Source organism: Rhipicephalus microplus, unplaced genomic scaffold (assembly GCF_043290135.1).
Source record: "Rhipicephalus microplus isolate Deutch F79 unplaced genomic scaffold, USDA_Rmic scaffold_62, whole genome shotgun sequence".
Lineage (NCBI taxonomy): Eukaryota > Metazoa > Arthropoda > Arachnida > Ixodida > Ixodidae > Rhipicephalus > Rhipicephalus microplus.
The window spans coordinates 1426598-1445192 of record NW_027464635.1 but is presented as its reverse complement, the minus strand read 5'-3'; the positions used below and the strand labels follow the sequence as shown (position 1 = coordinate 1445192).

The 18595-nt window shown below is 46.3% G+C and overlaps 37 non-coding genes across 37 annotated transcripts; all 37 read left to right on the top strand.

Moving 5' to 3' along the window:
* The first annotated feature begins 472 nt into the window (after window positions 1-472).
* On the top strand, window positions 473-546 carry TRNAT-AGU (transfer RNA threonine (anticodon AGU)). Its single transcript has one exon. It is a non-coding gene; the product is annotated as a tRNA-Thr (tRNA).
* A 772-nt stretch (window positions 547-1318) lies between these two features.
* On the top strand, window positions 1319-1392 carry TRNAA-AGC (transfer RNA alanine (anticodon AGC)). Its single transcript has one exon. It is a non-coding gene; the product is annotated as a tRNA-Ala (tRNA).
* A 265-nt stretch (window positions 1393-1657) lies between these two features.
* Window positions 1658-1731, top strand: TRNAT-AGU (transfer RNA threonine (anticodon AGU)). The gene has a single exon. It is a non-coding gene; the product is annotated as a tRNA-Thr (tRNA).
* Window positions 1732-1995: 264 nt separating this feature from the next.
* On the top strand, window positions 1996-2069 carry TRNAT-AGU (transfer RNA threonine (anticodon AGU)). The gene has a single exon. It is a non-coding gene; the product is annotated as a tRNA-Thr (tRNA).
* A 94-nt stretch (window positions 2070-2163) lies between these two features.
* Window positions 2164-2237, top strand: TRNAT-AGU (transfer RNA threonine (anticodon AGU)). The gene has a single exon. It is a non-coding gene; the product is annotated as a tRNA-Thr (tRNA).
* Window positions 2238-2670: 433 nt separating this feature from the next.
* Window positions 2671-2744, top strand: TRNAI-AAU (transfer RNA isoleucine (anticodon AAU)). The gene has a single exon. It is a non-coding gene; the product is annotated as a tRNA-Ile (tRNA).
* Window positions 2745-2839: 95 nt separating this feature from the next.
* On the top strand, window positions 2840-2913 carry TRNAT-AGU (transfer RNA threonine (anticodon AGU)). The gene has a single exon. It is a non-coding gene; the product is annotated as a tRNA-Thr (tRNA).
* A 263-nt stretch (window positions 2914-3176) lies between these two features.
* Window positions 3177-3250, top strand: TRNAT-AGU (transfer RNA threonine (anticodon AGU)). Its single transcript has one exon. It is a non-coding gene; the product is annotated as a tRNA-Thr (tRNA).
* A 265-nt stretch (window positions 3251-3515) lies between these two features.
* Window positions 3516-3589, top strand: TRNAT-UGU (transfer RNA threonine (anticodon UGU)). Its single transcript has one exon. It is a non-coding gene; the product is annotated as a tRNA-Thr (tRNA).
* A 264-nt stretch (window positions 3590-3853) lies between these two features.
* TRNAT-AGU (transfer RNA threonine (anticodon AGU)) lies at window positions 3854-3927 on the top strand. Its single transcript has one exon. It is a non-coding gene; the product is annotated as a tRNA-Thr (tRNA).
* Window positions 3928-4022: 95 nt separating this feature from the next.
* Window positions 4023-4096, top strand: TRNAT-AGU (transfer RNA threonine (anticodon AGU)). The gene has a single exon. It is a non-coding gene; the product is annotated as a tRNA-Thr (tRNA).
* Window positions 4097-4532: 436 nt separating this feature from the next.
* On the top strand, window positions 4533-4606 carry TRNAA-AGC (transfer RNA alanine (anticodon AGC)). Its single transcript has one exon. It is a non-coding gene; the product is annotated as a tRNA-Ala (tRNA).
* Window positions 4607-4869: 263 nt separating this feature from the next.
* Window positions 4870-4943, top strand: TRNAT-AGU (transfer RNA threonine (anticodon AGU)). The gene has a single exon. It is a non-coding gene; the product is annotated as a tRNA-Thr (tRNA).
* Window positions 4944-5207: 264 nt separating this feature from the next.
* On the top strand, window positions 5208-5281 carry TRNAT-AGU (transfer RNA threonine (anticodon AGU)). Its single transcript has one exon. It is a non-coding gene; the product is annotated as a tRNA-Thr (tRNA).
* Window positions 5282-5376: 95 nt separating this feature from the next.
* Window positions 5377-5450, top strand: TRNAT-AGU (transfer RNA threonine (anticodon AGU)). The gene has a single exon. It is a non-coding gene; the product is annotated as a tRNA-Thr (tRNA).
* Window positions 5451-5714: 264 nt separating this feature from the next.
* Window positions 5715-5788, top strand: TRNAI-AAU (transfer RNA isoleucine (anticodon AAU)). The gene has a single exon. It is a non-coding gene; the product is annotated as a tRNA-Ile (tRNA).
* Window positions 5789-6556: 768 nt separating this feature from the next.
* Window positions 6557-6630, top strand: TRNAT-AGU (transfer RNA threonine (anticodon AGU)). Its single transcript has one exon. It is a non-coding gene; the product is annotated as a tRNA-Thr (tRNA).
* A 95-nt stretch (window positions 6631-6725) lies between these two features.
* On the top strand, window positions 6726-6799 carry TRNAT-AGU (transfer RNA threonine (anticodon AGU)). Its single transcript has one exon. It is a non-coding gene; the product is annotated as a tRNA-Thr (tRNA).
* A 97-nt stretch (window positions 6800-6896) lies between these two features.
* On the top strand, window positions 6897-6970 carry TRNAI-AAU (transfer RNA isoleucine (anticodon AAU)). The gene has a single exon. It is a non-coding gene; the product is annotated as a tRNA-Ile (tRNA).
* Window positions 6971-7738: 768 nt separating this feature from the next.
* TRNAT-AGU (transfer RNA threonine (anticodon AGU)) lies at window positions 7739-7812 on the top strand. Its single transcript has one exon. It is a non-coding gene; the product is annotated as a tRNA-Thr (tRNA).
* A 95-nt stretch (window positions 7813-7907) lies between these two features.
* TRNAT-AGU (transfer RNA threonine (anticodon AGU)) lies at window positions 7908-7981 on the top strand. The gene has a single exon. It is a non-coding gene; the product is annotated as a tRNA-Thr (tRNA).
* Window positions 7982-8416: 435 nt separating this feature from the next.
* On the top strand, window positions 8417-8490 carry TRNAT-AGU (transfer RNA threonine (anticodon AGU)). Its single transcript has one exon. It is a non-coding gene; the product is annotated as a tRNA-Thr (tRNA).
* A 1109-nt stretch (window positions 8491-9599) lies between these two features.
* TRNAI-AAU (transfer RNA isoleucine (anticodon AAU)) lies at window positions 9600-9673 on the top strand. The gene has a single exon. It is a non-coding gene; the product is annotated as a tRNA-Ile (tRNA).
* A 265-nt stretch (window positions 9674-9938) lies between these two features.
* On the top strand, window positions 9939-10012 carry TRNAA-AGC (transfer RNA alanine (anticodon AGC)). Its single transcript has one exon. It is a non-coding gene; the product is annotated as a tRNA-Ala (tRNA).
* A 775-nt stretch (window positions 10013-10787) lies between these two features.
* On the top strand, window positions 10788-10861 carry TRNAT-AGU (transfer RNA threonine (anticodon AGU)). Its single transcript has one exon. It is a non-coding gene; the product is annotated as a tRNA-Thr (tRNA).
* Window positions 10862-11293: 432 nt separating this feature from the next.
* TRNAT-AGU (transfer RNA threonine (anticodon AGU)) lies at window positions 11294-11367 on the top strand. Its single transcript has one exon. It is a non-coding gene; the product is annotated as a tRNA-Thr (tRNA).
* A 434-nt stretch (window positions 11368-11801) lies between these two features.
* On the top strand, window positions 11802-11875 carry TRNAT-AGU (transfer RNA threonine (anticodon AGU)). Its single transcript has one exon. It is a non-coding gene; the product is annotated as a tRNA-Thr (tRNA).
* Window positions 11876-12476: 601 nt separating this feature from the next.
* Window positions 12477-12550, top strand: TRNAT-AGU (transfer RNA threonine (anticodon AGU)). Its single transcript has one exon. It is a non-coding gene; the product is annotated as a tRNA-Thr (tRNA).
* A 942-nt stretch (window positions 12551-13492) lies between these two features.
* TRNAA-AGC (transfer RNA alanine (anticodon AGC)) lies at window positions 13493-13566 on the top strand. The gene has a single exon. It is a non-coding gene; the product is annotated as a tRNA-Ala (tRNA).
* A 264-nt stretch (window positions 13567-13830) lies between these two features.
* Window positions 13831-13904, top strand: TRNAT-AGU (transfer RNA threonine (anticodon AGU)). Its single transcript has one exon. It is a non-coding gene; the product is annotated as a tRNA-Thr (tRNA).
* Window positions 13905-14844: 940 nt separating this feature from the next.
* Window positions 14845-14918, top strand: TRNAT-AGU (transfer RNA threonine (anticodon AGU)). Its single transcript has one exon. It is a non-coding gene; the product is annotated as a tRNA-Thr (tRNA).
* A 264-nt stretch (window positions 14919-15182) lies between these two features.
* Window positions 15183-15256, top strand: TRNAT-AGU (transfer RNA threonine (anticodon AGU)). Its single transcript has one exon. It is a non-coding gene; the product is annotated as a tRNA-Thr (tRNA).
* Window positions 15257-15351: 95 nt separating this feature from the next.
* TRNAT-AGU (transfer RNA threonine (anticodon AGU)) lies at window positions 15352-15425 on the top strand. The gene has a single exon. It is a non-coding gene; the product is annotated as a tRNA-Thr (tRNA).
* A 435-nt stretch (window positions 15426-15860) lies between these two features.
* On the top strand, window positions 15861-15934 carry TRNAT-AGU (transfer RNA threonine (anticodon AGU)). Its single transcript has one exon. It is a non-coding gene; the product is annotated as a tRNA-Thr (tRNA).
* A 434-nt stretch (window positions 15935-16368) lies between these two features.
* TRNAT-AGU (transfer RNA threonine (anticodon AGU)) lies at window positions 16369-16442 on the top strand. Its single transcript has one exon. It is a non-coding gene; the product is annotated as a tRNA-Thr (tRNA).
* Window positions 16443-16706: 264 nt separating this feature from the next.
* Window positions 16707-16780, top strand: TRNAT-AGU (transfer RNA threonine (anticodon AGU)). Its single transcript has one exon. It is a non-coding gene; the product is annotated as a tRNA-Thr (tRNA).
* A 94-nt stretch (window positions 16781-16874) lies between these two features.
* Window positions 16875-16948, top strand: TRNAT-AGU (transfer RNA threonine (anticodon AGU)). The gene has a single exon. It is a non-coding gene; the product is annotated as a tRNA-Thr (tRNA).
* Window positions 16949-18595: the final 1647 nt, after the last annotated feature.

The window sequence follows — 18595 nt, the reverse complement described above, 5'->3', positions numbered from 1 at the left end:
GTAAACAGCAGATCGTGAGGTCGAATCTCACCGGTGCCTCGAGAGTCAAGACAAACGTCTTTCTAGTTTTTTGTTTTCGAAGTTCAGTTCGAAATACTTCTGATGGTGTCACTGCCTGAACAAGCCGCGGCGCAGGCGACGTGGCTTAGTTAGTTAAAGCGCCTTTCTAGTAAACAGGAGGTCATGAGTTCGAATCTTACCGGTGCCTCGAGAGTCAAGACAAACGTCTCTCCAGTTTTTTGTTTTCGAATTTTAGTTCGAAATAATTCTGATGTTGTCACTGCCTGAACAAGACGCTGCGTAGGCGCTGTGGCTTGGATGGTTAAAGCGCCTGTCTAGTGAAAGGAAGATCGTGAGTTCGTATCTCACCTGTGCCTCGAGAGTCAAGACAAACGTCCCTCTAGTTTTTTGTTTTCGAAGTTTAGTTCGAAATACTTCTGATGGTGTCACTGCCTGAACAAGACGCTGCGCAGGCGCCGTGGCTTAGTTGGTTAAAGCGCCTGTCTAGTAAACAGGAGGTCATGAGTTCGAATCTTACCGGTGCCTCGAGAGTCAAGACAAACGTCTCTCCAGTTTTTTGTTTTCAAATTTTAGTTCGAAATAATTCTGATGTTGTCACTGCCTGAACAAGACGCTGCGCAGGCGCTGTGGCTTGGATGGTTAAAGCGCCTGTCTAGTAAACAGCAGATCGTGAGTTCAAATCTCACCAGTGCCTCGAGAGTCAAGACAAACGTCTCTCTAGTTCTTTGTTTTCTAAGATTAGTTCGAAATACTTCTGATGGTGTCACTGCCTGAACAAGACGCTGCGCAGGCGCCGTGGCTTAGATGGTTAAAGCGCCTGTCTAGTAAACAGGAGGTCATGAGTTCGAATCTTACCGGTGCCTCGAGAGTCAAGACAAACGTCTCTCCAGTTTTTTGTTTTCGAATTTTAGTTCGAAATAATTCTGATGTTGTCACTGCCTGAACAAGACGCTGCGTAGGCGCTGTGGCTTGGATGGTTAAAGCGCCTGTCTAGTGAAAGGAAGATCGTGAGTTCGTATCTCACCTGTTCCTCGAGAGTCAAGACAAACGTCCCTCTAGTTTTTTGTTTTCGAAGTTTAGTTCGAAATACTTCTGATAATGTCATTACCTGAACAAAATGCTGCGCAGGCGCCGTGGCTTAGTTGGTCAAAGCGCATGTCTAGTAAACAGGAGATCATTAGTTCGAATCTCACCGGTGCCGCGAGAGTCAAGACAAACGTCTGTCTAGTTTTTTTGTTTTCGAAGTTTAGTTCTAAATGCTTCTGATGGTGTCACTGCCTGAACAAGACGCTGCGCAGGCGCCGTGGCTTAGTTGGTTAAAGCGCCTGTCTAGCAAACAGGAGATCGTGAGTTCGAATCTCACCGGTGCCTCGAGAATCAAGACTAACGGCTCTCTAGTTTTTTTTGTTTTCGAAGGATTGTTCGAAATACTTCTAATGGTGTCACTGCCTGAACAAGACGCTGCGCAGGCGCCGTGGCCTATTTGGTTAAAGCGCCTGTCTAGTAAACTGGAAATCGTGAGTTCGAATCTCACCGGTGCCTCGAGAGTCAAGACAAACGTCTCTCTAGTTTTTGTTTTCGTAGTTTAGTTCGAAATACTTCTGATGGTGTCACTGCCTGAACAAGACGCCGCGCAGGCGCCGTGGCTTAGTTGGTTAAAGCGCCTGTCTAGTAAACAGGAGATCATGAGTTCGAATCTCACTGGTGCCTCGAAAGTCAAGACAAACGTCTCTCTAGTTTTTTGTTTTCGAAGTTTAGTTCGAAATAATTCTGATGGTGTCACTGCCTGAACAAGACGCTGCGCAGGCGCTGTGGCTTAGTTAGTTAAAGCGCCTGTCTAGTAAAAGGAAAATCGTGTGTTCGAATCTCACCTGTGCCTCGAGAGTCAAGAGAAACGTCCCTCAAGTTTTTTGTTTTCGAAGTTTAGTTCGAAATATTTCTGATGGTGTCACTGCCTGAAGAAGACGCTGCGCAGGCGCCGTGGCTTAGTTGGTTAAAGCGCCTGTCTAGTAAACAGGAGATCGTGAGTTGGAATCTCACCGGTGCCTCGAGTGTCAAGACAAACGTCTCTCTACTTTTTTGTTTTCGAAGTTTAGTTCGAAATACTTCTGATGGTGTCACTGCCTGAAAAGACGCTGCGTTGGCGCCGTGGCTTAGTTGGTTAAAGCGCCTGTCTAGTAAACAGGAGATCATGAGTTCGAATCTCACTGGTGCCTCGGAAGTCAAGACAAACGTCTCTCTAGTTTTTTGTTTTCGAAGTTTAGTTCGAAATAATTCTGATGGTGTCACTGCCTGAACAAGACGCTGCGCAGGCGCTGTGGCTTAGTTAGTTAAAGCGCCTGTCTAGTAAAAGGAAAATCGTGTGTTCGAATCTCACCTGTGCCTCGAGAGTCAAGAGAAACGTCTCTCAAGTTTTTTGTTTTCGAAGTTTAGTTCGAAATAATTCTGATGGTGTCACTGCCTGAATAAGACGCTGCGCAGGCGCTGTGGCTTAGTTAGTTAAAGCGCCTGTCTAGTAAAAGGAAAATCGTGTGTTCGAATCTCACCTGTGCCTGGAGAGTCAAGACAAACGTCTCTGAAGTTTTTTGTTTTCGAAGTTTCGTTCGAAGTACTTCTGATAGTGTCACTGACTGAACAAGGCGCTGCGCAGGCGCCGTGGCTTAGTTAGTTAAAGCGCCTGTCTAATAAACAGGAAATCGTGAGTTCGAATCTCACCGGTGCCTCGAGAGTCAGGACAAACGGTTCTCTAGTTTTTTGTTTTCGAAGTTTTGTTCGAAGTACTTCTGATGGTGTCACTGACTGAACAAGGCGCTGCGCAGGCGCCGTGGCTTAGTTAGTTAAAGCGCCTGTCTAGTAAACAGGAGATCGTGAGTTCGAATCTCACCGGTGCCTCGAGAGTCAAGACAAACGGTTCTCTAGTTTTTTGTTTTCGAACATTCATGACTTCTTTGCGCAAACACGTACACGGACACAAGGAAAATAGGCAAACAACACGGGCGCTCGTGTTGTTTGCCTCTTTTACTTGTGTCCGTGTACGTGTTTGCGCAAAGAAGTCATGATCGAGTACGAACTCGCCCAACTTTCAGTACTTTTGTTTTCGAAGTTTAGTTCGAAATACTTCTGATGGTGTCACTGCCTGAACAAAACGCTGCGCAGGCGCCGTGGCTTAGTTAGTTAAAGCGCCTGTCTAGTAAACAGGATATCGTGAGTTCGAATCTCACCGGTGCCTCGAGAGTCAAGACAAACCTCTCTCTAGTTTTTTTGTTTTCGAAGTTTAGTTCGAAATAATTCTGATTGTGTCACTGCCTGAACAAGACGCTGCGTAGGGGCTGTGGCTTAGTTAGTTAAAGCGCCTGTCTAGTGAAAGGAAGATCGATAGTTTGAATCTCACCTGTGCCTCGAGAGTCAAGACAAACGTCTCTGAAGTTTTTTGTTTTCGAAGTTTCGTTCGAAGCACTTCTGATGGTGTCACTGACTGAACAAGGCGCTGCGCAGGCGCCGTGGCTTAGTTAGTTAAAGCGCCTGTCTTGTAAACAGGAGATCGTGAGTTCGAATCTCACCGGTGCCTCGAGAGTCAAGACAAACGGTTCTCTAGTTTTTTGTTTTCGAAGTTTAGTTCGAAATACTTCTGATGGTGTCACTGCCTGAACAAGACGCTGCGCAGGCGCCGTGGCTTAGTTGGTTAAAGCGCATGTCTAGTAAACAGGAGATCATTAATTCGAATCTCACCGGTGCCACGAGAGTCAAGACAAACGTCCGTCCAGTTTTTTGTTTTCGAAGTTTAGTTCTAAATGCTTCTAATGGTGTCACTGCCTGAACAAGACGCTGTGCAGGCGCCGTGGCTTAGTTGGTTAAAGCGCCTGTCTAGTAAACAGGAGATCGTGAGTTCGAATCTCACCGGCGCCTCGAGAGTCAAGACAAACCTCTCTCTAGTTTTTTGTTTTCGAAGTTTAGTTCGAAATACTTCTGATGGTGTCACTGCCTGAACAAGACGCTGCACAAGCGCCGTGGCTTAGTTGGTTAAAGCGCCTGTCTAGTAAACAGGAGATTGTGAGTTCGAATCTCACCGGTGCCTCGAGAGTGAAGATAAACCTCTCTCCAGTTTTTTTTTGTTTTCGAAGTTTAGTTCGAAATACTTCTGATGCTGTCCCTGCCTGAACAGGACGCTGCACAAGCGCCGTGGCTTAGTTGGTTAAAGCGCCTGTCTAGTGAAAGGAAGATCGTGAGTTCGAATCTCACCTGTGCCTCGAGAGTCAAGACAAACGTCCCTCTAGTTTTTTGTTTTCGAAGTTTAGTTCGAAATACTTCTGATGGTGTCATTACCTGAACAAAATGCTGCGCAGGCGCCGTGGCTTAGTTGGTTAAAGCGCATGTCTAGTAAACAGGAGATCATTAGTTCGAATCTCACCGGTGCCGCGAGAGTCAAGACAAACGTCTGTCTAGTTTTTTGTTTTCGAAGTTTAGTTCTAAATGCTTCTGATGGTGTCACTGCCTGAACAAGACGCTGCGCAGGCGCCGTGGCTTAGTTGGTTAAAGCGCCTGTCTAGCAAACAGGAGATCGTGAGTTCGAATCTCACCGGTGCCTCGAGAATCAAGACTAACGGCTCTCTAGTTTTTTTGTTTTCGAAGTATTGTTCGAAATACTTCTAATGGTGTCACTGCCTGAACAAGACGCTGCGCAGGCGCCGTGGCCTATTTGGTTAAAGCGCCTGTCTAGTAAACTGGAAATCGTGAGTTCGAATCTCACCGGTGCCTCGAGAGTCAAGACAAACGTCTCTCTAGTTTTTGTTTTCTAGTTTAGTTCGAAATACTTCTGATGGTGTCACTGCCTGAACAAGACGCCGTGCAGGCGCCGTGGCTTAGTTGGTTAAAGCGCCTGTCTAGTAAACAGGAGATCATGAGTTCGAATCTCACTGGTGCCTCGAGAGTCAAGACAAACGTCTCTCTAGTTTTTTGTTTTCGAAGTTTAGTTCGAAATAATTCTGATGGTGTCACTGCCTGAACAAGATGCTGCGCAGGCGCTGTGGCTTAGTTAGTTAAAGCGCCTGTCTAGTAAAAGAAAAATCGTGTGTTCGAATCTCACCTGTGCCTCGAGAGTCAAGAGAAACGTCTCTCAAGTTTTTTGTTTTCGAAGTTTAGTTCGAAATATTTCTGATGGTGTCACTGCCTGAAGAAGACGCTGCGCAGGCGCCGTGGCTTAGTTGGTTAAAGCGCCTGTCTAGTAAACAGGAGATCGTGAGTTGGAATCTCACCGGTGCCTCGAGTGTCAAGACAAACGTCTCTCTACTTTTTTGTTTTCGAAAATTAGTTCGAAATACTTCTGATGGTGTCACTGCCTGAACAAGACGCTGCGTTGGCGCCGTGGCTTAGTTGGTTAAAGCGCCTGTCTAGTAAACAGGAGATCATGAGTTCGAATCTCACCGGTGCCTCGGAAGTCAAGACTAACGTCTCTCTAGTTTTTTGTTTTCGAAGTTTAGTTCGAAATAATTCTGATGGTGTCACTGCCTGAACAAGACGCTGCGCAGGCGCTGTGGCTTAGTTAGTTAAAGCGCGTGTCTAGTGAAAGGAAGATCGATAGTTTGAATCTCCCCTGTGCCTGGAGAGTCAAGACAAACGTCTCTGAAGTTTTTTGTTTTCGAAGTTTCGTTCGAAGTACTTCTGATAGTGTCACTGACTGAACAAGGCGCTGCGCAGGCGCCGTGGCTTAGTTAGTTAAAGCGCCTGTCTAATAAACAGGAAATCGTGAGTTCGAATCTCACCGGTGCCTCGAGAGTCAGGACAAACGGTTCTCTAGTTTTTTGTTTTCGAAGTTTTGTTCGAAGTACTTCTGATGGTGTCACTGACTGAACAAGGCGCTGCGCAGGCGCCGTGGCTTAGTTAGTTAAAGCGCCTGTCTAGTAAACAGGAGATCGTGAGTTCGAATCTCCCCTGTGCCTGGAGAGTCAAGACAAACGTCTCTGAAGTTTTTTGTTTTCGAGGTTTCGTTCGAAGTACTTCTGATAGTGTCACTGACTGAACAAGGCGCTGCGCAGGCGCCTTGGCTTAGTTAGTTAAAGCGCCTGTCTGGTAAACAGGAAATCGCGAGTTCGAATCTCACCGGTGCCTCGAGAGTCAAGACAAACGGTTCTCTAGTTTTTTGTTTTCGAAGTTTTGTTTGAAGTACTTCTGATGGGGTCACTGACTGAACAAGACACTGCGCAGGCGCCGTGGCTTAGTTAGTTAAAGCGCCTGTCTAGTAAACAGGAGATCATGAGTTCGAATCTCACCTGTGCCTCGAGAGTCAAGAGAAACGGCTCTCTAGTTTTTTGTTTTCGAAGTTTAGTTCGAAATACTTCTGATATTGTCACTGCCTGAACAAGACGCTGCGCAGGCGCCGTGGCTTAGTCGGTTAAAGCGCCTTTCTAGGAAACAGGAGAACGTGAGTTTGAATATCACCGGTGCCTCGAAAGTCAAGACAAACGTCTCTCTACTTTTTTTTCGAAGTTTAGTTCGAAATACTTCTGATGGCTTCACTGCCTGAACAAGACGCTGCGAAGGCGCCGTGGCTTAGTTGGTTAAAGCGCCTGTCTAGTAAACAGGAGAGCATGAGTTCGAATCTCACCGGTGCCTCGAGAGTCAAGACAAACCTCTCTCTAGTTTTTTGTTTTCGAAGTTTAGTTCGAAATACTTCTGATGGTGTCACTGCCTGAACAAGACGCTGCACAAGCGCCGTGGCTTAGTTGGTTAAAGCGCCTGTCTAGTAAACAGGAGATCGTGAGTTCGAATCTCACCGGTGCCTCGAGAGTCAAGACAAACCACTCTCCAGTTTTTTTTGTTTTCGAAGTTTAGTTCGAAGTACTTCTGATAGTGTCACTGACTGAACAAGGCGCTGCGCAGGCGCCGTGGCTTAGTTAGTTAAAGCGCCTGTCTAATAAACAGGAAATCGTGAGTTCGAATCTCACCGGTGCCTCGAGAGTCAGGACAAACGGTTCTCTAGTTTTTTGTTTTCGAAGTTTTGTTCGAAGTACTTCTGATGGTGTCACTGACTGAACAAGGCGCTGCGCAGGCGCCGTGGCTTAGTTAGTTAAAGCGCCTGTCTAGTAAACAGGAGATCGTGAGTTCGAATCTCCCCTGTGCCTGGAGAGTCAAGACAAACGTCTCTGAAGTTTTTTGTTTTCGAGGTTTTGTTCGAAGTACTTCTGATAGTGTCACTGACTGAACAAGGCGCTGCGCAGGCGCCTTGGCTTAGTTAGTTAAAGCGCCTGTCTGGTAAACAGGAAATCGCGAGTTCGAATCTCACCGGTGCCTCGAGAGTCAAGACAAACGGTTCTCTAGTTTTTTGTTTTCGAAGTTTTGTTTGAAGTACTTCTGATGGGGTCACTGACTGAACAAGACGCTGCGCAGGCGCCGTGGCTTAGTTAGTTAAAGCGCCTGTCTAGTAAACAGGAGATCATGAGTTCGAATCTCACCTGTGCCTCGAGAGTCAAGAGAAACGGCTCTCTAGTTTTTTGTTTTCGAAGTTTAGTTCGAAATACTTCTGATATTGTCACTGCCTGAACAAGACGCTGCGCAGGCGCCGTGGCTTAGTCGGTTAAAGCGCCTTTCTAGGAAACAGGAGAACGTGAGTTTGAATATCACCGGTGCCTCGAAAGTCAAGACAAACGTCTCTCTACTTTTTTTTCGAAGTTTAGTTCGAAATACTTCTGATGGCTTCACTGCCTGAACAAGACGCTGCGAAGGCGCCGTGGCTTAGTTGGTTAAAGCGCCTGTCTAGTAAACAGGAGAGCATGAGTTCGAATCTCACCGGTGCCTCGAGAGTCAAGACAAACCTCTCTCTAGTTTTTTGTTTTCGAAGTTTAGTTCGAAATACTTCTGATGGTGTCACTGCCTGAACAAGACGCTGCACAAGCGCCGTGGCTTAGTTGGTTAAAGCGCCTGTCTAGTAAACAGGAGATCGTGAGTTCGAATCTCACCGGTGCCTCGAGAGTCAAGACAAACCACTCTCCAGTTTTTTTTGTTTTCGAAGTTTAGTTCGAAATACTTCTGATGCTGTCCCTGCCTGAACAAGACGCTGCACAAGCGCCGTGGCTTAGTTGGTTAAAGCGCCTGTCTAGTAAACAGCAGATCGTGAGTTCGAATCTCACCGGTGCCTCGAGAGTCAAGACAAACGTCTCTCTAGTTTTTTGTTTTCGAAGTTCCGTTTGAAATACTTCTGATGGTGTCACTGCCTGAACAAGACGCGGCGCAGGCGCCGTGGCTTAGTTAGTTAAAGCGCCTGTCTAGTAAACCGGAGATCGTGAGTTCAAATCTCACCAGTGCCTCGAGAGTCAAGACAAACGTCTCTCTAGTTCTTTGTTTTCGTAGTTTAGTTCGAAATACTTCTGATGGTGTCACTGCCTGAACAAGACGCCGCGCAGGCGCCGTGGCTTAGTTGGTTAAAGTGCCTGTCTAGTAAACAGGAGATCATGAGTTCGAATCTCACTGGTGCCTCGAGAGTGAAGACAAACGTCTCCCTAGTTTTTTGTTTTCGAAGTTTAGTTCGAAATAATTCTGATGGTGTCACTGCCTGAACAAGACGCTGCGCAGGCGCTGTGGCTTAGTTAGTTAAAGCGCCTGTCTAGTAAAAGGAAAATCGTGAGTTCGAATCTCACCTGTGCCTCGAGAGTCAAGACAAACGTCTCTCAAGTTTTTTGTTTTCGAAGTTTAGTTCGAAATATTTCTGATGGTGTCACTGCCTGAACAAGACGCTGCGCAGGCGCCGTGGCTTTGTTGGTTAAAGCGCCTGTCTAGTAAACAGGAGATCGTGAGTTGCAATCTCACCGGTGCCTCGAGTGTCTAGACAAACGTCTCTCTACTTTTTTATTTTCGAAGTTTAGTTCGAAATACTTCTGATGGTGTCACTGCCTGAACAAGACGCTGCGTAGGCGCCGTGGATTAGTTGGTTAAAGCGCCTGTCTAGTAAACAGGAGATCATGAGTTCGAATCTCACCGGTGCCTCGGAAGTCAAGACTAACGTCTCTCTAGTTTTTTGTTTCCGAACATTCATGACTTCTTTGTGCAAACACGTACACGGACACAAGGAAAAGAGGCAAACAACACGGGCGCCCGTGTTGTTTGCCTCTTTTCCTTGTGTCCGTGTACGTGTTTGCGCAAAGAAGTCATGAACGAGTACGAACTCGCCCAACTTTCAGTACTTTTGTTTTCGAAGTTTAGTTCGAAATACTTCTGATGGTGTCACTGCCTGAACCAAACGCTGCGCAGGCACCGTGGCTTAGTTAGTTAAAGCTTCTGTCTAGTAAACAAGAGATCGTGAGTTCGAATCTCACCGGTGCCTCGAGAGTCAAGACAAACCTCTCTCTAGTTTTTTTGTTTTCGAAGTTTAGTTCGAAAAACTTCTGATGGTGTCACTGCCTGAACAAGACGCTGCACAAGCGCCGTGGCTCATTTGGTTAAAGCGCCTGTCTAGTAAACAGGAGATCGTGAGTTCGAATCTCGCCGGTGCATCGAGAGTTAAGACAAACAGCTCTCTAGTTTTTTGTTTTCGAAGTTTAGTTGGAAATACTTGTGATGGTGTCACTGCCTGAACAAGACGCTGCGCAGGCGCCGTGGCTTAGTTGGTTAAAGCGCCTGTCTAATAAACAGGAGAACGTTAGTTCGAATCTCACCGGTGCCTCGAGAGTCAAGACAAACGGCTCTCTAGTTTTCTTGTTTTCGAAGTTTAGTTCGAAATACTTCTAATGGTGTCACTGCCTGAACACGACGCTGCGCAGGTGCCGTGGCTTAGTTGGTTAAAGCGCATGTCTAGTAAACAGGAGATCATGAGTTCGAATCTCACCGGTGCCACGAGAGTCAAGACAAACGTCTCTGTAGTTTTTTGCTTTCGAAGTTTAGTTCTAAATACTTGTGATGGTGTCACTGCCTAAACAAGACGCTGCGCAGGCGCCTTGGCTTAGTTGGTTAAAGCGCCTGTCTAGCAAACAGGAGATCGTGAGTTCGAATCTCACCGGTGCCTCGAGAGTCAAGACTAACGTCTCTCCTAATTTTTTTTTGTTTTCGAAGTATTTTTCAAAATACTTTCAATGATGTCACTGCCTGAACAAGACGCTGCGCAGACGCCGTGGCTTATTTGGTTAAAGTGCCTGTCTAGTAAACCAGAGATCGTGAGTTCGAATCTCACCGGTGCCTCGAGAGTCAAGACAAACCTCTCTCTAGTTTTTTTTGTTTTCGAAGTTTAGTTCGAAAAACTTCTGATGGTGTCACTGCCTGAACAAGACGCTGCACAAGCGCCGTGGCTTATTTGGTTAAAGCGCCTGTCTAGTAAACAGGAGATCATGAGTTCGAACTTCACCGGTGCCTCGGGAGTCAAGACAAACGTATCTCTAGTTTTTTTGTTTTCGAAGTTTAGTTCCAAATACTTCTGATGGTGTCACTGCCTGAACAAGACGCTGCAGGCGCCTTGGCTTAGTTAGTTAAAGCGCCTGTATGGTAAACAGGAGATCGTGAGTTCGAATCTCACCGGTGCCTCGGGAGTCAAGACTGACGTCTCTCTAGTTTTTTGTTTTCGAACATTCATGACTTTTTTGCGCAAACACGTACATGGACAAAAGAAAAAGAGGCAAACAACACGGGCGCCCGTGTTGTTTGCCTCTTTTTCTTGTGTCCGTGTACGTCTTTGTGCAAAGAAGTCATGATCGAGTACCAACTCGCCCAACTTTCAATACTTTTGTTTTCGAAGTTTAGTTCGAAATACTTCTGATGGTGTCACTGCCTGAACCAGACGCTGCGTAGGTGCCGTGGCTTAGTTGGTTAAAGCGCCTGTCTAGTAAACAGGAGATCATGAGTTCGAATCTCACCGGTGCCTCGATAGTCAAGACAAACGTCTCTCTAGTTTTTTGTTTTCGAAGTTTAGTTCGAAATACTTCTGATGGTGTCACTGCCTGAACAAGACGCTGCGCCGGCGCCGTGGCTTAGTTAGTTAAAGCGCCTGTCTAGTAAACAGGAGATCGTGAGTTTGAATCTCACCGGTGCCTCGGGAGTCAAGACTAACGTCTGTCTAGTTTTTTGTTTTCGAACATTCATGACTTCTTTGCGCAAACACGTACACGGACACAAGGAAAAGAGGCAAACAACACGGGCGCCCGCGTTGTTTGCCTCTTTTCCTTGTGTCCGTGTACGTGTTTGTGCAAAGAAGTCATGATCGAGTACGAACTCGCCCAACTTTCAGTACTTTTGTTTTCGAAGTTTAGTTCGAAATACTTCTGATGGTGTCACTGCCTGAACAAGACGCTGCGCAGGCGCCGTGGCTTAGTTGGTTAAAGCGCCTGTCTAGTAAACAGGAGAACGTTAGTTCGAATCTCACCGGTGCCTCGAGAGTCAAGACAAACGGCTCTCTAGTTTTTTTGTTTTCGAAGTTTAGTTCGAAATACTTCTAATGGTGTCACTGCCTGAACACGACGCTGCGCAGGTGCCGTGGCTTAGTTGGTTAAAGCGCAAGTCTAGTAAACAGGAGATGATGAGTTCGAATCTCACCGGTGCCACGAGAGTCAAGACAAACGTCTCTGTAGTTTTTTGTTTTCGAAGTTTAGTTCTAAATACTTGTGATGGTGTCACTGCCTGAACAAGACGCTGCGCAGGGGCCTTGGCTTAGTTAGTTAAAGCGCCTTTCTAGTAAACCGGAGATCGTAAGTTCAAATCTCACCAGTGCCTCGAGAGTCAAGACAAACGTCTCTCTAGTTCTTTGTTTTCTAAGATTAGTTCGAAATACTTCTGATGGTGTCACTGCCTGAACAAGACGCTGCGCAGGCGCCGTGGCTTAGTTGGTTAAAGCGCCTGTCTAGTAAACAGGAGGTCATGAGTTCGAATCTTACCGGTGCCTCGAGAGTCAAGACAAACGTCTCTCCAATTTTTTGTTTTCAGAGTTTAGTTCGAAATAATTCTGATGTTGTCACTGCCTGAACAAGACGCTGCGTAGGCGCTGTGGCTTGGATGGTTAAAGCGCCTGTCTAGTGAAAGGAAGATCGTGAGTTCGAATCTCACCTGTGCCTCGAGAGTCAAGACAAACGTCCCTCTAGTTTTTTGTTTTCGAAGTTTAGTTCGAAATACTTCTGATGGTGTCACTGCCTGAACAAGACGCTGCGCCGGCGCCGTGGCTTAGTTAGTTAAAGCGCCTGTCTAGTAAACAGGAGATCGTGAGTTTGAATCTCACCGGTGCCTCGGGAGTCAAGACCAACGACTGTCTAGTTTTTTGTTTTCGAACATTCATGACTTCTTTGCGCAAACACGTACACGGACACAAGGAAAAGAGGCAAACAACACGGGCGCCCGTGTTGTTTGCCTCTTTTCCTTGTGTCCGTGTACGTGTTTGTGCAAAGAAGTCATGATCGAGTACGAACTCGCCCAACTTTCAGTACTTTTGTTTTCGAAGTTTAGTTCGAAATACTTCTGATGGTGTCACTGCCTGAACAAGACGCTGCGCAGGCGCCGTGGCTTAGTTGGTTAAAGCGCCTGTCTAGTAAACAGGAGAACGTTAGTTCGAATCTCACCGGTGCCTCGAGAGTCAAGACAAACGGCTCTCTAGTTTTTTTTGTTTTCGAAGTTTAGTTCGAAATACTTCTAATGGTGTCACTGCCTGAACACGACGCTGCGCAGGTGCCGTGGCTTAGTTGGTTAAAGCGCATGTCTAGTAAACAGGAGATCATGAGTTCGAATCTCACCGGTGCCACGAGAGTCAAGACAAACGTCTCTGTAGTTTTTTGTTTTCGAAGTTTAGTTCTAAATACTTGTGATGGTGTCACTGCCTGAACAAGACGCTGCGCAGGGGCCTTGGCTTAGTTAGTTAAAGCGCCTTTCTAGTAAACCAGAGATCGTGAGTTCAAATCTCACCAGTGCCTCGAGAGTCAAGACAAACGTCTCTCTAGTTCTTTGTTTTCTAAGATTAGTTCGAAATACTTCTGATGGTGTCACTGCCTGAACAAGACGCTGCGCAGGCGCCGTGGCTTAGTTGGTTAAAGCGCCTGTCTAGTAAACAGGAGGTCATGAGTTCGAATTTTACCGGTGCCTCGAGAGTCAAGACAAATGTCTCTCCAATTTTTTGTTTTCGAAGTTTAGTTCGAAATAATTCTGATGTTGTCACTGCCTGAACAAGACGCTGCGTAGGCGCTGTGGCTTGGACGGTTAAAGCGCCTGTCTAGTGAAAGGAAGATCGTGAGTTCGAATCTCACCTGTGCCTCGAGAGTCAAGACAAACGTCCCTCTAGTTTTTTGTTTTCGAAGTTTAGTTCGAAATACTCCTGATGGTGTCACTACCTGAACAAAATGCTGCGCAGGCGCCGTGGCTTAGTTGGTTAAAGCGCATGTCTAGTAAACAGGAGGTCATTAGTTCGAATCTCACCGGTGCCGCGAGAGTCAAGACAAACGTCTGTCTAGTTTTTTGTTTTCGAAGTTTAGTTCTAAATGCTTCTGATGGTGTCACTGCCTGAACAAGACGCTGCGCAGGCGCCGTGGCTTAGTTGGTTAAAGCGCCTGTCTAGCAAACAGGAGATCGTGAGTTCGAATCTCACCGGTGCCTCGAGAATCAAGACTAACGGCTCTCTAGTTTTTTTGTTTTCGAAGTATTGTTCGAAATACTTCTAATGGTGTCACTTCCTGAACAAGACGCTGCGCAGGCGCCGTGGCCTATTTGGTTAAAGCGCCTGTCTAGTAAACTGGAAATCATGAGTTCGAATCTGACCGGTGCCTCGAGAGTCAAGACAAACGTCTCTCTAGTTTTTGTTTTCGTAGTTTAGTTCGAAATACTTCTGATGGTGTCACTGCCTGAACAAGACGCCGCGCAGGCGCCGTGGCTTAGTTGGTTAAAGCGCCTGTCTAGTAAACAGGAGATCATGAGTTCGAATCTCACTGGTGCCTCGAGAGTCAAGACAAACGTCTCTCTAGTTTTTTGTTTTCGAAGTTTAGTTCGAAATAATTCTGATGGTGTCACTGCCTGAACAAGACGCTCCGCAGGCGCTGTGGCTTAGTTAGTTAAAGCGCCTGTCTAGTAAAAGGAAAATCGTGTGTTCGAATCTCACCTGTGCCTCGAGAGTCAAGAGAAACGTCTCTCAAGTTTTTTGTTTTCGAAGTTTAGTTCGAAATATTTCTGATGGTGTCACTGCCTGAAGAAGACGCTGCGCAGGCGCCGTATCTTAGTTGGTTAAAGCGCCTGTCTAGTAAACAGGAGATCGTGAGTTGGAATCTCACCGGTGCCTCGAGTGTCAAGACAAACGTCTCTCTACTTTTTTGTTTTCGAAGTTTAGTTCGAAATACTTCTGATGGTGTCACTGCCTGAACAAGACGCTGCGTAGGCGCCGTGGCTTAGTTGGTTAAAGCGCCTGTCTAGTAAACAGGAGATCATGACTTCGAATCTCACCGGTGCCTCGGAAGTCAAGACTAACGTCTCTCTAGTTTTTTGTTTTCGAAGTTTAGTTCGAAATAATTCTGATGGGGTCACTGCCTGAACAAGACGCTGCGCAGGCGCTGTGGCTTAGTTAGTTAAAGCGCGTGTCTAGTGAAAGGAAGATCGATAGTTTGAATCTCCCCTGTGCCTGGAGAGTCAAGACAAACGTCTCTGAAGTTTTTTGTTTTCGAGGTTTCGTTCGAAGTACTTCTGATAGTGTCACTGACTGAACAAGGCGCTGCGCAGGCGCCTTGGCTTAGTTAGTTAAAGCGCCTGTCTAGTAAACAGGAAATCGCGAGTTCGAATCTCACCGGTGCCTCGAGAGTCAAGACAAACGGTTCTCTAGTTTTTTGTTTTCGAAGTTTTGTTTGAAGTACTTCTGATGGTGTCACTGACTGAACAAGACGCTGCGCAGGCGCCGTGGCTTAGTTAGTTAAAGCGCCTGTCTAGTAAACAGGAGATCGTGAGTTCGAATCTCACCGGTGCCTCGAGAGTCAAGACAAACGGTTCTCTAGTTTCTTGTTTTCGAAGTTTAGTTCGAAATACTTCTGATGGTGTCACTGCCTGAACAAGACGCTGCGCAGGCGCCGTGGCTTAGTTGGTTAAAGCGCATGTCTAGTAAACAGGAGATCATTAATTCGAATCTCACCGGTGCCACGAGAGTCAAGACAAACGTCTGTCTAGTTTTTTGTTTTCGAAGTTTAGTTCTAAATGCTTCTGATGGTGTCACTGCCTGAACAAGACGCTGCGCAGGCGCCGTGGCTTAGTTGGTTAAAGCGCCTGTCTAGTAAACAGGAGATCGAGAGTTCGAATCTCACCGGTGCCTCGAGAGTCAAGACAAACCTCTCTCTAGTTTTTTGTTTTCGAAGTTTAGTTCGAAATACTTCTGATGGTGTCACTGCCTGAACAAGACGCTGCACAAGCGCCGTGGCTTAGTTGGTTAAAGCGCCTGTCTAGTAAACAGGAGATCGTGAGTTCGAATCTCACCGGTGCCTCGAGAGTCAAGACAAACCTCTCTCCAGTTTTTTTTGTTTTCGAAGTTTAGTTCGAAATACTTCTGATGCTGTCCCTGCCTGAAGAGGACGCTGCACAAGCGCCGTGGCTTAGCTGGTTAAAGCGCCTGTCTAGTAAACAGCAGATCGTGAGTTCGAATCTCACCGGTGCCTCGAGAGTCAAGACAAACGTCTCTCTAGTTTTTTGTTTTCGAAGTTCCGTTCGAAATTCTTCTGATGGTGTCACTGCCTGAACAAGACGCGGCGCAGGCGCCGTGGCTTAGTTAGTTAAAGCGCCTGTCTAGTAAACCGGAGATCGTGAGTTCAAATCTCACCAGTGCCTCGAGAGTCAAGACAAACGTCTCTCTAGTTCTTTGTTTTCCTAGTTTAGTTCGAAATACTTCTGATGGTGTCACTGCCTGAACAAGACGCCGCGCAGGCGCCGTGGCTTAGTTGGTTAAAGTGCCTGTCTAGTAAACAGGAGATCATGAGTTCGAATCTCACTGGTGCCTCGAGAGTGAAGACAAACGTCTCCCTAGTTTTTTGTTTTCGAAGTTTAGTTCGAAATATTTCTGATGGTGTCACTGCCTGAACAAGACGCTGCGCAGGCGCTGTGGCTTAGTTAGTTAAAGCGCCTGTCTAGTAAAAGGAAAATCGTGAGTTCGAATCTCACCTGTGCCTCGAGAGTCAAGACAAACGTCTCTCAAGTTTTTTTGTTTTCGAAGTTTAGTTCGAAATATTTCTGATAGTGTCACTGCCTGAACAAGACGCTGCGCAGGCGCCATGGCTTTGTGGGTTAAAGCGCCTGTCTAGTAAACAGGAGATCGTGAGTTCGAATATCACCGGTGCCTCGAGAGTCAAGACAAACGTCTCTCTACTTTTTTGTTTTCGAAGTTTAGTTCGAAATACTTCTGATGGTGTCACTGCCTGAACAAGACGCTGCGTAGGCGCCGTGGCTTAGTTGGTTAAAGCGCCTGTCTAGTAAACAGGAGATCATGAGTTCGAATCTCACCGGTGCCACGGGAGTCAAGACAAACGTCTCTGTAGTTTTTTGCTTTCGAAGTTTAGTTCTAAATACTTGTGATGGTGTCACTGCCTGAACAAGACGCTGCGCAGGCGCCTTGGCTTTGTTGGTTAAAGCGCCTGTCTAGTAAACAGGAGATCGTGAGTTCGAATATCACCGGTGCCTCGAGAGTCAAGACAAACGTCTCTCTACTTTTTTGTTTTCGAAGTTTAGTTCGAAATACTTCTGATGGCTTCACTGCCTGAACATGACGCTGCGCAGGCGCCGTGGCTTAGTTGGTTAAAGCGCCTGTCTAGTAAACAGGAGATCGTGAGTTGGAATCTCACCGGTGCCTCGAGTGTCTAGAAAACGTCTCTCTACTTTTTTGTTTTCGTAGTTTAGTTCGGAATACTTCTGATGGTGTCACTGCCTGAACAAGACGCCGCGCAGGCGCCGTGGCTTAGTTGGTTAAAGTGCCTGTCTAGTAAACAGGAGATCATGAGTTCGAATCTCACTGGTGCCTCGAGAGTGAAGACAAACGTCTCCCTAGTTTTTTGTTTTCGAAGTTTCATCATCATCATCATCATCAGCCTGACTACGTCCACTGCAGGACAAAGGCCTCTCCCATGTTCCGCCAGTTAACCCGGTCCTGTGCTTGCTGCTTCCAATTTATACCCGCAAACTTCTTAATCTCATCTGCCCACCTAACCTTCTGTCTCCCCCTAACCCGCTTCCCTTCTCTGGGAATCCAGTCAGTTACCCTTAATGACCAGCGGTTATCCTGTCTACGCGCTACATGCCCTGCCCATGTCCATTTCTTCTTCTTGATTGCAGCTATGATATCCTTAACCCCCGTTTGTTCCCTAATCCACTCTGCTCTCTTCTTGTCTCTTAAGGTTACACCTACCATTTTTCTTTCCATTGCTCGCTGCGTCGTCCTCAATTTAAGCTGAACCCTCTTTGTAAGTCTCCAGGTTTCTGCTCCGTAGCTAAGTACCGGCAAGATACAGCTGTTATATACCTCCCTCTTGAGGGATAGTGGCAATCTACCTGTCATAATTTGAGAGTGCTTGCCGAATGTGCTCCACCCCATTCTTACTCTTCTAGTTACTTCAATCTCGTGGTTCGGCTCTGCGGTTATTACCTGCCCTAAGTAGACATAGTCTTTTACAACTTCAAGTGCACTATTACCTATCTCGAAGCGCTGCTCTTTGCCGAGGTTGTTGTACATTACTTTCGTTTTCTGCAGATTAATTTTAAGACCCACTTTTCTGCTCTCCTTGTCTAACTCCGTAATCATGAGTTGCAATTCGTCCCCCGAGTTACTCAGCAATGCAATGTCATCGGCGAAGCGCAGGTTACTAAGGTATTCTCCATTGACTCTTATCCCTAACTGTTCCCATTCTAGGCTTCTGAAAACCTCCTGTAAGCACGCGGTAAACAGCATTGGGGAAATTGTGTCCCCCTGCCTTACACCCTTCTTGATTGGTATTCTGTTGCTTTCTCTATGAAGCACTATGGTAGCAGTTGATCCCCTGTAGATTTCTTCCAGAATGTTTATATATATTTCATCTACGCCCTGATTCCGCAGTGTTTGCATGACGGCTGATATTTCTACTGAATCAAACGCCTTCTCGTAATCTATGAAGGCTATGTATAGTGGTTGGTTATACTCTGAGCATTTCTCTATTACCTGATTGATAGTATGAATGTGGTCAATTGTTGAGTAGCCTGTTCGAAATCCTGCTTGTTCCTTTGGTTGATTGAATTCTAATGTTTTCTTTACTCTGTTAGCAATTACCTTTGTGAATAGCTTGTATACTACAGAGAGCAAGCTGATCGGCCTGTAATTCTTCAAGTCCTTGTCATCTCCTTTCTTATGTATTAAGATGATGTTAGCGTTCTTCCAAGACTCTGGTACTCTTCCCGCCAGAAGACACCTCGTAAACAGGGTGGCTAGTTTTTCTAACACAATCTGTCCTCCATCTTTCAGCAGATCTGATGTTACCTGATCCTCACCAGCAGCTTTGCCCCTTTGCATGCTCTCCAAAGCTTTTCTGACTTCTTCTATCATTACTGGTGGGGTGTAATCTGGGTTACTGCTAGTTCTTATAGTATTAAGGTCGTGGTTGTCTCGGCTACTGTACAGATCCCTGTAAAACTCCTCCGC